The following is a 16,288-nucleotide window of genomic DNA, read 5'->3' as shown; positions in this document are numbered from 1 at the left end:
AATTTGTAGTTATGCGTAACTATGAAATACAAATAATCAAAATTAGAAAAGACGTACATACTGTTTGGCCCCTGTACGAGATAGTGTCAACTCGCCTGAAACTGAGGTGGTGACAAGAGACGTCAAACGTGCGAAATTTCAGACATGCAGCTTAGCTGGGATTGAAAAAGTTGTTTACTGTTACAGTGGAATAACATATGTGAGAGAGGCCGTGGAAATTAGCAGAAGAATTAACCTGGAAATTACTCACGGGAGCAGTGGACAGTGGCAGGATATTTGTATCTATGACAGGTACCAAATTACGTTCGTTAGCGAGCTGCTCCTGTCTCTGAAAAATGTTCGAATAATGTCGTTTTTGAGACGAGCACGAGTCAATGGAATACGACTTCAACGATTCATCGGATTTGTGGCCGGTAATTCTGCAAATCTCGCGATTCAATACCTGCGTTTGACAGTAAAGTGACGGCAGTTTGCAGTGTGAAATTCCCGGTCTTGGATAATGTTTATGCTGCGCTCAAATGGCGGCCCCCTGATGTGCCTGTGTATGGCAGCACGCAACCCAACAAAACTCGATTTTGAGTAAAGTTCTCCCTCAGCATTTCTGACTTCGGCATAAAAGAACCTCAGTCTCTCATTCAGTTGAAAAGCAGGAAGCTCTTCGAACGTGGGTTCAAAACCTCGGAAACCAAGCCATTCTGGAAGTGAAAAGATTGCCGTGTTCAGGGTACAAATGTGACGGTAAGTGGGAGTATTTCGTTATTATTACGGTGTCGTGTTTAAATGAAATTTCCGTATATCCATTTAGTATAACATATCTCAAATCTTACAAAACGAAATATTTAATTTATGTTAAGATTTTGGTCAATCTCGTTATATTATTGCCAATTTTTGCGATGACACATTGGTCACGCTTTACATTGCTATTATGGCAATGGTGTAAGGGAGGTAACTCTCGCTGATGTTGATCGAATCTGCGTAGGAATTTTTTTTTATTTGTTTATGTATTCTTTTATGTTTCAATGGCTTACGTCGAAATATTTTAACTCCCATTAGATTTGGAGAGGTTCCTATCCACGATGTCATGTACTGCTTTTGTATCAAGGGACGCGAAGCGGTGACTGGACGCTTGAACTTTGGGCTCTACGGAAACGCTGGCTGTATTTCCTAGTTCGGGGGCCATCTCAGAACGGTTTTCAGCTTCAACAGCTTTTTGTGGGTTATAATAAGAACAAAATTAGGTGGATGTATGAAAGTCATTATAGAGTTGCAATAAATGTTTTTTACTCTGTTAAAAATTGATTTTGTTTTGTTTTTTCCTTTGGCCAAGCCCAAGAAAATTACATTATTTATGATTATGATTTTGTAATTAATGGAAAAAGGTAAATTTCATTTACCTTCAAATTCTTGTATTATCTCAGAAAATGTCTCGTCGCCCCATTCACTCAATATTTCATCGAAATCTCCGATGTGGAAGTCAGGGTAAATTTCCATCTGTTCCTCCATGTTGATGATTTCAAAAATAGTTCCATTCATTAATGTATACATACACGGTGATGAGACCCCAAAAATTCAGCGATGTTATGCTCATTCGACAACACTTTTTAACCAATCAGATCAGGGAACATACCTACATTTATGTTACAATAGTCGTTAAAATATGGTATTTGTTGTTACTTTGCCTGGCGCTCGGCATTAAGGGGAGAAAACAAGGACTGATCGGCTCGGAGTCAGTATATTGTGTCTATGTGGGGTATTCATGTTGAACTGCGGCAGGGTATTTCAGGGAGCTAGCACTATGAAGTCAGCACTAGTCCGGACAAGTACAAGCACACACACACACGCACGCACGCACGCACACACAAACGCACACGCACGCACGCACGCAAGCGCGTCTCTACACACACACACACAGACACACACACACACACACACACACACACATACGCATAATGCATGCATGCACAGTAAAACAACATGGTCCCTAGCGTAATCCTTCCATATTCATCATTTCGGTTGTGCCGAACCTTGGATAACTCGAAGTATTTACGTAGGTCCCTTCATCTTCGACACAACGGTGTTCGACATTAAACCACATTTCACCTCACCTCTCCTCTCTCGCTTACGCCCAGACAGCTTGCATTTATATACTATTAGTTTAATTAGACTAAACCTCGAAATTTAATATCAAATCAATCCAAAAACATCAAACACATCAACATCGAAAAGGTACTCGAAAATAGATCTTCCATAATGGCGTGCGGCAACCTCATCAGTGACAGACACATTTAAAAAAACACGTAGTATTTTTCGTTACCTTGACAACTAAAGATTTCATTTACTTACGAAAGCATGTAATTCATCTGTTGTGTTTTAGGCCGAAAATTTCAGCTAATTTAGCAAAGCGGCCAAATATGGCATCTGAAAAACTTAGCAACCGGTACTAAGAAAGGAGCTCGTGCACACCCAGAAAGCGTCCGGTAAAATGCATTCTTGCCTGTTGTATTATTCATACATCATATATTTCATAATGTTATTTTCATTTCAAATACAATTTATGTGACAAGTACTTGACTTATTTTTTTGTCTTTTATGTGTTTGCATGTGTCATATTCCTGGGATTACACTGTAAAAATGTGTTGAAAAATGTAAACGCATACAAGATATGGTGTGTTCTATCTAAATACGCGTAGGATCTAAACACAGGAAATGAGCTAGCGTCTCACAGCCTATCCACCACCTAAACGCAACATCGCCATAATCTAAACATCTTTAGAATACAAAAATGTTGAAACATGTTTAAAGTTTTTAAATGTTCAGAATTCAGATATGTTTGAATAAAGTGCATATCATCAGGCGTTAAGTCAAATATGAATAAGATGTTTATCATATATCAAAATTAGATGAGCAAATTATATTCACAGGCGCTTGCATGACACATTACCACCAGGACTTACAACTAACACGGGTCTTCCCTACATGCGGACGTACGCGTAAAGCTGTTAAGCGCAATCCTGAACATGTCAAAAGTAAAAAGGATCGTGTTCAGGTTTGTGGTTTGTGCTTTGGATCTAAACACATATTTTACAGTATACTGACCACCCGACATACTTTTTTTATGCAAAGAGGTTTTCAATATATATAAAAATATAGACGAGTCAAATATTATTAAGGTGAATTACATTTATAAATTGTTTCGAAATTGGATATTAATATGGACGGGTCGAGGAAATAGAGGTTATCCCGCAAGTGTGTTAGGAGATGGTATATATCCTGTATTAGTATTTAGGGGTGCTTTACATATTGTTTTGCATAATTATATAAATATGCTACTACAACTGCGACAGTGACATATTTACACATCAAAGCGACCGTATCGCTAGCTCTCCGTTGGGCTTCGATGACAGCACGTGGAGACGAACAGTCAATGTAAACCTGGGATAACTATGCAAATGGAAAGAGTTTTTCACGATTTAGGATATTTTCTCAATGAAAGTTAAATATTCTATGACATATGTTTATCTAGATATGTCAAAATGAAACAGATGAAAAACATATGCAATATTTTGAATGAACTGTGTAAGCTGTGACGAATCGTCACATGGCGCTGGCCTGTGGCAGAGGTACTCTGCTGGTCGCATGGCACTCTGGGTAGGAGAGTGATCCCCCACGGATGTTGCTGGCCAACGTAGATAAACGCAATGGCCGAACGATCGCATCCAAACATGGGAGAGCTGTGATAATCGGCATTGGGAGAAAAGGTACAGATAATCTACGTGAAACTTGTCAGAATATGTGGGAAATGCCAAACTTAACCCCCTCACCTCCCTAAAATGGACTTGTCCGTCATTGCCGAGGTCGGATTGTATTCAGGGAGTCATCATTATCTAAATACGGTTAAATATTTTTAAAGCTTATACGCTGTATTTACATCCTTGAATAGGCTGTACATAATGTTGATATGACATACAAGAAAATAACGACTCGTGGTCGTTGTTTATCGTACAATATAAGATAACTACGCTATAAATCGCAAAGAACAATGAAGAACGAAGCGTGGTTTATTTCACGATAAAACATTGTTCTGTCATGACGTCATTTCTGGAGATTCGAAAATGCAGTCGCAACTTGATAACTCATATATTGGACGACGTTATATTAGATAGGGGAGTGTCTTGTGAGTTGTTCCCCTTAGATTTAGCTGGGGTATGCAGATATACGCAGTGACCGAACGATCGCATCCGAAAGTGGTAGAGATATGACAATCGGTATTAGGAGAAAATGTACCGATAATCGGCATGAGGATTGTGAGAATATGCTGGAAATACCAATACCAAACCCACCTGTCCATAAAATGGACTTGTCCGACATTGCCAAGGTCGGATTCTATCCAGGGAGTCATCATTATTAAAATGCGGGTAAATAGTTTTAAAGCTCGTACATTTTATCATCATTCTTAAAGAGGCCGTATATCATGTTGATATCTCATATAAGAAACAAACGGCTCGTGGTCGTTGTTTATCCCCTCATGGTTTATTCTCCCTGCAGTGTCTTATTGCACGATAAACAACTCCCACTCGTCTTTTATTTCTCAATTAAAACACTGCAGGGAGAATAAACCATGAGGGGGTGCAGTGTCTTATTGCACGATAAACAACTCCCACACGTCTTTTATTTCTCAATTAAAACACTGCAGGGAGAATAAACCATGAGGGGCTGCGCGTTTTATTGCACGATAAACAACTCCCACTCGTCTTATATTTCTCAATTAAAACACTGCAGGGAGAATAAACCATGAGGGGCTGCGCGTTTTATTGCACGATAAACAACTTCCACTCGTCTTATATTTCTCAATTAAAACACTGCAGGGAGAACAAACCATGAGGGGCTGCGCGTTTTATTGCACGATAAACAACTCCCACTCGTCTTATATTTCTCTATTAAAACACTGCAGGGAGAACAAACCATGAGGGGCTGCGCGTTTTATTGCACGATAAACAACTCCCACTCGTCTTATATTTCTCTATTAAAACACTGCAGGGAGAACAAACCATGAGGGGCTGCGCGTTTTATTGCACGATAAACAACTTCCTCTCGTCTTATATTTCTCAATTAAAACACTGCAGGGAGAACAAACCATGAGGGGCTGCGCGATTTATTGCACGATAAACAACTTCCACTCGTCTTATATTTCTCAATTAAAACACTGCAGGGAGAACAAACCATGAGGGGCTGCGCGTTTTATTGCACGATAAACAACTCCCACTCGTCTTATGTTTCTCAATTAAAACACTGCAGGGAGAATAAACCATGAGGGGGTGCGCGTTTTATTGCACGATAAACAACTCCCACTCGTCTTTTATTTCTCAATTAAAACACGGCAGGGAGAATAAACCATGAGGGGGTGCAGTGTCTTATTGCACGATAAACAACTCCCACTCGTCTTTTATTTCTCAATTAAAACACTGCAGGGAGAATAAACCATGAGGGGGTGCGCGTTTTATTGCACGATAAACAACTCCCACTCGTCTTTTATTTCTCAATTAAAACACGGCAGGGAGAATAAACCATGAGGGGCTGCGCGTTTTATTGCACGATAAACAACTCCCACTCGTCGTATATTTCTCAATTAAAACACTGCAGGGAGAATAAACCATGAGGGGCTGCGCGTTTTATTGCACGATAAACAACTCCCACTCGTCTTATATTTCTCAATTAAAACACTGCAGGGAGAATAAACCATGAGGGGCTGCGCGTTTTATTGCTACGATAAACAACTCCCACTCGTCTTATATTTCTCAATTAAAACACTGCAGGGAGAACAAACCACGAGGGGCTTCGCGTTTTATTGCTACGATAAACAACTCCCACTCGTCTTTTATTTCTCAATTAAAACACTGCAGGGAGAACAAACCATGAGGGGCTGCGCGTTTTATTGCTACGATAAACAACTCCCACTCGTCTTATATTTCTCAATTAAAACACTGCAGGGAGGATAAACCATGAGGGGGTGCAGTGTCTTATTGCACGATAAACAACTCCCACTCGTCTTATATTTCTCAATTAAAACACTGCAGGGAGAATAAACCATGAGGGGCTGCGCGTTTTATTGTACGATAAACAACTCCCACTCGTCGTATATTTCTCAAGTAAGCAAATCCAAAATAGAATAATTGAACGGAATATAGAATATTCAGGTACAAATTACGTTTGTTTGTTTGCTGATCGCTTCAGTCAACAATATTCCAGTTCATGCTAGCCAGCAAATAAATTTAAACAAGCGACTACAAGCATTTTCCAGATACCAACTCGAAGTCCACAGTTCTTGAGTGTTCGAACCCACAATCATAGGTTTCTGGTGTGCCCAAGGGACGCAACTCTGCACAGCGAATCGCGATGTCCAGAAAAAACACGAATAAATAGCAAATTAATTAAGCAGCATTGGGACAAAGCCATGTCAATGTATGCATACCTGACAGAGCAGAGCAGAGCCGGCGACTGAAGTTGTTTGCGCCGCGAGCATGGTGAGCTAACTGCCAACACTCGTCAGGCGATTTACATGGATCCTTAGTTACAATAGTAGCAGATACGAAATTGCAAGCGAACGTTCGCATTGTTCTCCCTAAATTACCTGATACAATTGTCACTGATGACCCACACCTGGGCTCAAAAAATGAAATCCCTACAAAAAAGCTTATGATTCTGTACCTCACGAATGGATTTTGAGGTCACTGGAATGTATTGACCTCCCCGAGCGACTGCTTGTTTTACTCAAGTCTTTAATGAACCTTGAGATGCATTCGCAGGGACAGGCGGTGACTTCGGAACCCAATTCTATTAGAATAGGAATATTTCAGGGCGATTCCTTTAGCCCTTTACTTTTCTGTTTGTCACTAAATGCTTTAAGCTTTTTGCTCAGCAAAGAGGAAGGTTATCACCCGCGACCTCCTCAGCTCAGATCACCAGCACCCCTTACTCACCTCCTTTACATGGATGACCTTGAACTTATTTCCAATGGAGGATCCACACTCATAAAAACAGATTCTCCTTGTCAAATCCTTTTCTAATGATATCGACATATCCTTTAGACTCGACAAATGCAACATTCTTCATCTGAAACGTGAAAAGGTAGAAGAGGGAGCATCTGTCAGTTTACTCGGGGAAGGTCAGGCTAGGGAAAAACTTCGGGCAGAGTTACAAATGTTGACCGCTCGCAATAAAGTTAAAGCTGCAAATACTTATGCTGTACCCGTCCTTTCATATTCCTAATATGGTGTTGTTGATTGGACAAAGCAAGAAATTCAGGGTACTGACACCCTCACATGAAGAATCATGTCAGACAATAGATCCCACCGCCCTCGCTCTTCCCTCGATCGCTTACATTTACCAATCATAATGTGAGGGCATGGTTTGATTAACGTTGGGGCTCTTCATGATAGAACTGTATTGTGCACTTCTGCACACATTTGTTTGTCTGATGATCCTCTTGTGAAGCATGTCAAGACTCATGGTGAAAACAAAGGCATTCCACAGTTTCCTTAAACGAGCCAAGTATGTGGGACATAATCTCAATGATTTTGTTGATGGTTCTGTACTGCTGTACTGTGTCAACTAAGCGAAGGGACATATCGAATCGGTCCAGACTCAGTTTTTCAGGGAGAGGCTATCTGAACGACCACTGCATTGAGTTCCTGAACAGTGTGTTGAGAGGATCAGCAACCCTGAGGAGTCCTTCGCTTGGATTAAGTCGGCTGGCCTGAAAAGTGAAACAGAAGGCTTTCCGCTAGCTCTCCGTTGGGCTTCGATGACAGCACGTGGAGACGAACAGTCAATGTAAACCTGGGATAACTATGCAAATGGAAATAGTTTTTCACGATTTAGGATATTTTCTCAATGAAAGTTAAATATTCTATGACATATGTTTATCTAGATATGTCAAAATGAAACAGATGAAAAACATATGCAATATTTTGAATGAACTGTGTAAGCTGTGACGAATCGTCACATGGCGCTGGCCTGTGGCAGAGGTACTCTGCTGGTCGCATGGCACTCTGGGTAGGAGAGTGATCCCCCACGGATGTTGCTGGCCAACGTAGATAAACGCAATGGCCGAACGATCGCATCCAAACATGGGAGAGCTGTGATAATCGGCATTGGGAGAAAAGGTACAGATAATCTACGTGAAACTTGTCAGAATATGTGGGAAATGCCAAACTTAACCCCCTCCCCTCCCTAAAATGGACTTGTCCGTCATTGCCGAGGTCGGATTGTATTCAGGGAGTCATCATTATCTAAATACGGTTAAATATTTTTAAAGCTTATACGCTGTATTTACATCCTTGAATAGGCTGTACATAATGTTGATATGACATACAAGAAAATAACGACTCGTGGTCGTTGTTTATCGTACAATATAAGATAACTACGCTATAAATCGCAAAGAACAATGAAGAACGAAGCGTGGTTTATTTCACGATAAAACATTGTTCTGTCATGACGTCATTTCTGGAGATTCGAAAATGCAGTCGCAACTTGATAACTCATATATTGGACGACGTTATATTAGATAGGGGAGTGTCTTGTGAGTTGTTCCCCTTAGATTTAGCTGGGGTATGCAGATATACGCAGTGACCGAACGATCGCATCCGAAAGTGGTAGAGATATGACAATCGGTATTAGGAGAAAATGTACCGATAATCGGCATGAGGATTGTGAGAATATGCTGGAAATACCAATACCAAACCCACCTGTCCATAAAATGGACTTGTCCGACATTGCCAAGGTCGGATTCTATCCAGGGAGTCATCATTATTAAAATGCGGGTAAATAGTTTTAAAGCTCGTACATTTTATCATCATTCTTAAAGAGGCCGTATATCATGTTGATATCTCATATAAGAAACAAACGGCTCGTGGTCGTTGTTTATCCCCTCATGGTTTATTCTCCCTGCAGTGTCTTATTGCACGATAAACAACTCCCACTCGTCTTTTATTTCTCAATTAAAACACTGCAGGGAGAATAAACCATGAGGGGGTGCAGTGTCTTATTGCACGATAAACAACTCCCACACGTCTTTTATTTCTCAATTAAAACACTGCAGGGAGAATAAACCATGAGGGGCTGCGCGTTTTATTGCACGATAAACAACTCCCACTCGTCTTATATTTCTCAATTAAAACACTGCAGGGAGAATAAACCATGAGGGGCTGCGCGTTTTATTGCACGATAAACAACTTCCACTCGTCTTATATTTCTCAATTAAAACACTGCAGGGAGAACAAACCATGAGGGGCTGCGCGTTTTATTGCACGATAAACAACTCCCACTCGTCTTATATTTCTCTATTAAAACACTGCAGGGAGAACAAACCATGAGGGGCTGCGCGTTTTATTGCACGATAAACAACTCCCACTCGTCTTATATTTCTCTATTAAAACACTGCAGGGAGAACAAACCATGAGGGGCTGCGCGTTTTATTGCACGATAAACAACTTCCTCTCGTCTTATATTTCTCAATTAAAACACTGCAGGGAGAACAAACCATGAGGGGCTGCGCGTTTTATTGCACGATAAACAACTTCCACTCGTCTTATATTTCTCAATTAAAACACTGCAGGGAGAACAAACCATGAGGGGCTGCGCGTTTTATTGCACGATAAACAACTCCCACTCGTCTTATGTTTCTCAATTAAAACACTGCAGGGAGAATAAACCATGAGGGGGTGCGCGTTTTATTGCACGATAAACAACTCCCACTCGTCTTTTATTTCTCAATTAAAACACGGCAGGGAGAATAAACCATGAGGGGGTGCAGTGTCTTATTGCACGATAAACAACTCCCACTCGTCTTTTATTTCTCAATTAAAACACTGCAGGGAGAATAAACCATGAGGGGGTGCGCGTTTTATTGCACGATAAACAACTCCCACTCGTCTTTTATTTCTCAATTAAAACACGGCAGGGAGAATAAACCATGAGGGGCTGCGCGTTTTATTGCACGATAAACAACTCCCACTCGTCGTATATTTCTCAATTAAAACACTGCAGGGAGAATAAACCATGAGGGGCTGCGCGTTTTATTGCACGATAAACAACTCCCACTCGTCTTATATTTCTCAATTAAAACACTGCAGGGAGAATAAACCATGAGGGGCTGAGCGTTTTATTGCTACGATAAACAACTCCCACTCGTCTTATATTTCTCAATTAAAACACTGCAGGGAGAACAAACCACGAGGGGCTTCGCGTTTTATTGCTACGATAAACAACTCCCACTCGTCTTTTATTTCTCAATTAAAACACTGCAGGGAGAACAAACCATGAGGGGCTGCGCGTTTTATTGCTACGATAAACAACTCCCACTCGTCTTATATTTCTCAATTAAAACACTGCAGGGAGGATAAACCATGAGGGGGTGCAGTGTCTTATTGCACGATAAACAACTCCCACTCGTCTTATATTTCTCAATTAAAACACTGCAGGGAGAATAAACCATGAGGGGCTGCGCGTTTTATTGTACGATAAACAACTCCCACTCGTCGTATATTTCTCAAGTAAGCAAATCCAAAATAGAATAATTGAACGGAATATAGAATATTCAGGTACAAATTACGTTTGTTTGTTTGCTGATCGCTTCAGTCAACAATATTCCAGTTCATGCTAGCCAGCAAATAAATTTAAACAAGCGACTACAAGCATTTTCCAGATACCAACTCGAAGTCCACAGTTCTTGAGTGTTCGAACCCACAATCATAGGTTTCTGGTGTGCCCAAGGGACGCAACTCTGCACAGCGAATCGCGATGTCCAGAAAAAACACGAATAAATAGCAAATTAATTAAGCAGCATTGGGACAAAGCCATGTCAATGTATGCATACCTGACAGAGCAGAGCAGAGCCGGCGACTGAAGTTGTTTGCGCCGCGAGCATGGTGAGCTAACTGCCAACACTCGTCAGGCGATTTACATGGATCCTTAGTTACAATAGTAGCAGATACGAAATTGCAAGCGAACGTTCGCATTGTTCTCCCTAAATTACCTGATACAATTGTCACTGATGACCCACACCTGGGCTCAAAAAATGAAATCCCTACAAAAAAGCTTATGATTCTGTACCTCACGAATGGATTTTGAGGTCACTGGAATGTATTGACCTCCCCGAGCGACTGCTTGTTTTACTCAAGTCTTTAATGAACCTTGAGATGCATTCGCAGGGACAGGCGGTGACTTCGGAACCCAATTCTATTAGAATAGGAATATTTCAGGGCGATTCCTTTAGCCCTTTACTTTTCTGTTTGTCACTAAATGCTTTAAGCTTTTTGCTCAGCAAAGAGGAAGGTTATCACCCGCGACCTCCTCAGCTCAGATCACCAGCACCCCTTACTCACCTCCTTTACATGGATGACCTTGAACTTATTTCCAATGGAGGATCCACACTCATAAAAACAGATTCTCCTTGTCAAATCCTTTTCTAATGATATCGACATATCCTTTAGACTCGACAAATGCAACATTCTTCATCTGAAACGTGAAAAGGTAGAAGAGGGAGCATCTGTCAGTTTACTCGGGGAAGGTCAGGCTAGGGAAAAACTTCGGGCAGAGTTACAAATGTTGACCGCTCGCAATAAAGTTAAAGCTGCAAATACTTATGCTGTACCCGTCCTTTCATATTCCTAATATGGTGTTGTTGATTGGACAAAGCAAGAAATTCAGGGTACTGACACCCTCACATGAAGAATCATGTCAGACAATAGATCCCACCGCCCTCGCTCTTCCCTCGATCGCTTACATTTACCAATCATAATGTGAGGGCATGGTTTGATTAACGTTGGGGCTCTTCATGATAGAACTGTATTGTGCACTTCTGCACACATTTGTTTGTCTGATGATCCTCTTGTGAAGCATGTCAAGACTCATGGTGAAAACAAAGGCATTCCACAGTTTCCTTAAACGAGCCAAGTATGTGGGACATAATCTCAATGATTTTGTTGATGGTTCTGTACTGCTGTACTGTGTCAACTAAGCGAAGGGACATATCGAATCGGTCCAGACTCAGTTTTTCAGGGAGAGGCTATCTGAACGACCACTGCATTGAGTTCCTGAACAGTGTGTTGAGAGGATCAGCAACCCTGAGGAGTCCTTCGCTTGGATTAAGTCGGCTGGCCTGAAAAGTGAAACAGAAGGCTTTCCGTTTGCTGTTCAGGGCCAATCACTTCCCACTCGAAACCGTCAATGTGTGATTTTGCATAAAAAAGTAAATATGAAATGTAGAATATGCAATGAATTTAATGTCCAGCTCATTGTCAGTGTATGTCCAGCTTGGCACAAACACAGTATCTTAAGCGACATGGTGACATGGCGCGATCATTTTATTACCGCCTTGGCCATGCTTTTGGATTTGACACAGAGGTCAATCCATGGTACGACCCAGATTATGTAGAGGCGTCATTGGAAATGATAATTACAAAATTCTTTGGAATAGGCCCGTATACAGCCTCAGACCTATCCAGGCCAACAAACCTGATATTGTCCCTATTTATAAATCCAATAAAATAATTTATATCATCAAATTTTCTGTTCCTTTTGACACTAATGCGGTTGAAAAGAGTCAGGAAAAACATGGCCAAAACAACGGACCTCGCTTTCGAAATGTCACGCTTGCATCCCAAGTACCAAGTTGTCCGACTCCCCATTGTTCTCGGTGCCTTAGGTTTGGTACCTCCCAATCTGTTTACTGACTTTGGGAGAGTAGCCGGGTTTGCTGCCAGGAATACAGCCCTTCTGGCAATCTGGGTAACGCAGAAGGCTGCAGTGTTGGGAGTCTTCACATTCTTCGGAATGTTCTCGGTGGGTTTGACTCGGCAGCACTTCCCGGGAGAAGTCCCATTCGCTGTCGGGGCTGTGTGTATAAGGGGCAAGGGCCCTGAACCTAACCAGCCTGACTGTGTCAGGATCACCCAAACTCTCTTTTTCTTTACGTCCAGTTTCCTTTGAGACAATAGTCTTGGAATCATACTTCTCACACTTCAAATCCTCGTTTAACGGAATAAGTAGTGTCAAAAGTGTTAACCTAAATATACTGAGCGCATACTGATGCCGATTGAATTAATGAATGCATAGGTGCTAGATACTTCATTTTAACTGCTCATCGTTAGAAATATTGTCATTGTATTTGGTGACATCCTGAGATCTTAGGGAGCGATCTAAGGGAGGGTCATAAAGAATTAGACACATATTTCGGGAAGGTGATTGAAAAATGGAATAATATAATAAAACATAAAGTGCTTTTGCATTTTGTCTGAAAATGGAAAAAAATATGCATGGGGAGAATCGTCCAAAAATATGAAGAGAGGGCAGGGTCATTATTTTTAGTACATTACAGCTAAACAGGTATCACACAGGGTTAATATAACATTACAGTTGATGAATAAAATGTTATCTCATGGGATCAATGAACTGTTATCATATGTGATCAATCAGCAGTTATAACACAGGGTTTATCAACTGTTATCACATGGGATTGAACGATTGTTATCACACCAGATTAATCAACTTATGACGGGATTTATCAACTGTTATCTCATAGGATTACACAACTGTTGCCACACAGGGATACTCAACTTTTATAATACAGGATTAACAACTGTTATCACACCGGATTAATCAACTGTTATCACACCGGATTAATCAACTGTTACCACACCAGATTTATCAACTGTTATCTCATTGGATCAACAACTGTTATCACGGGATTTATTAACTGTTACTTCATAGGACTACACAAATGTTACCACACAGGGATACTCAACTTATAAAACAAAGGATTAACAACTGTTATCACCTCGGATTAATCAACTGTTATCACGGGATTTATTAACTGTTACTTCATAGGACTACACAAGTGTTACCACACAGGGATACTCAACTTATAAAACACAGGATTAACAACTGTTATCACACAGGATTAATCAACTGTTATCACGGGATTTATTAACTGTTATCTCATTGGATTAACAACTGTTATCATGGGATTTATTAACTGTTATCTCATAGGACTACACAAATGTTACCACACAGGGATACTCAACTTATAAAACACAGGATTAACAACTGTTATCACCTCGGATTAATCAACTGTTATCAGGGGATTTATTAACTGTTATCTCATTGGATTAACAACTGTTATCACACCGGATTTATTAACTGTTATCTCATAGGACTACACAAATGTTACCACACAGGGATACTCAACTTATAAAACACAGGATTAAGAACTGTTATCACCTCGGATTAATCAACTGTTATCACAGGATTTATCAACCTTTATCTCACAGGATTACAGAACTGTTGTCACTCCGGGATACTCAACTTTCATAACACAGGATTAACAACTGTTATCACACCGGATTAATCAACTGTTATCACGGGATTTATTAACTGTTACTTCATAGGACTACACAAATGTTACCACACAGGGATGCTCAACTTTTAAAACACAGGATTAAGAACTGTTATCACCTCGGATTAATCAACTGTTATCACGGGATTTATTAACTGTTACTTCATAGGACTACACAAATGTTACCACACAGGGATACTCAACTTATAAAACACAGGATTAACAACTGTTATCACACAGGATTAATCAACTGTTATCACGGGATTTATTAACTGTTATCTCATTGGATTAACAACTGTTATCACGGGATTTATTAACTGTTATCTCATAGGACTACACAAATGTTACCACACAGGGATACTCAACTTATAAAACACAGGATTAACAACTGTTATCACACAGGATTAATCAACTGTTATCAGGGGATTTATTAACTGTTATCTCATTGGATTAACAACTGTTATCACACCGGATTTATTAACTGTTATCTCATAGGACTACACAAATGTTACCACACAGGGATACTCAACTTATAAAACACAGGATTAAGAACTGTTATCACCTCGGATTAATCAACTGTTATCACAGGATTTATCAACCTTTACCTCACAGGATTACAGAACTGTTGTCACTCCGGGATACTCAACTTTCATATCACAGGATTAACAACTGTTATCACACCGGATTAATCAACTGTTATCACGGGATTTATTAACTGTTATCTCATAGGACTACACAAATGTTACCACACAGGGATACTCAACTTATAAAACACAGGATTAAGAACTGTTATCACCTCGGATTAATCAACTGTTATCACAGGATTTATCAACCTTTATCTCACAGGATTACAGAACTGTTGTCACTCCGGGATACTCAACTTTCATAACACAGGATTAACAACTGTTATCACACCGGATTAATCAACTGTTATCACGGGATTTATTAACTGTTACTTCATAGGACTACACAAATGTTACCACACAGGGATGCTCAACTTTTAAAACACAGGATTAACAACTGTTATCACACCGGATTAATCAACTGTTATCACGGGATTTATCAACCTTTATCTCACAGGATTACAGAACTGTTGTCACACAGGGATGCTCAACTTTTATAACACAAGATTAACAACTGTTATCACACCGGATCAATCCACTGTTTTCACGGGATTTATTAACCATTATCTTATTGGATTAACAACTGTTGTCACACCGGGATAATCAACTTTTATCACACAGGATTAACAACTGTTATCACAAAGGATTAATCAACTGTTATCGCGGGATTTATTAACCTCTATCTAAATGGATTAACAACTGTTTTCACACCGGGATAATCAACTTTTATAACACAGGATTAATAGCTGTTATAACACCGGATTAATAACTTATCACACCGGATGAATCAACTGTTATCACGGGATTTATTAACTGTTACCTCACCTTATACACACCTGTTGTCACACAGGGATAATCGACTTTTATTACACAGGATTAACGACTGTTATCACAAGGGATTAATCAACCGTTCTCACACTTGATATTTCAACTGGTATCACACGAGACTAATTACAATTCATGTTTAATCGCCAACAATGTATGTATATTAATGACTCAGCTTGTCTGGCTCAGTGACTTGGTTGATGACGTCTCATCCTACCCCGACGGCTCATAATATCAATCACTGGTCTCCCTGGCTCGATAATTGACAGAAATATTGCTTCTTGTGGCGTAAAACAACTTTCAGCGACATATACCGTGTGGTAAACAGGAAACGTTTTATGTCGTAATCAGGCCTAGACATGTATTTATATATCATCTATGAGCCAATGAGCTGATCAGACGAAATTCGTGATCATGGTTTCCCGTCTCATCGGAAACTTTAGTCAGA

Source organism: Haliotis cracherodii, unplaced genomic scaffold, assembly GCF_022045235.1.
Source record: "Haliotis cracherodii isolate W230 unplaced genomic scaffold, xgHalCrac1.p SCAF_3, whole genome shotgun sequence".
NCBI lineage: Eukaryota > Metazoa > Mollusca > Gastropoda > Lepetellida > Haliotidae > Haliotis > Haliotis cracherodii.
The sequence above is the reverse complement of the archived record's forward strand: the minus strand, read 5'-3'. Positions refer to the sequence as shown.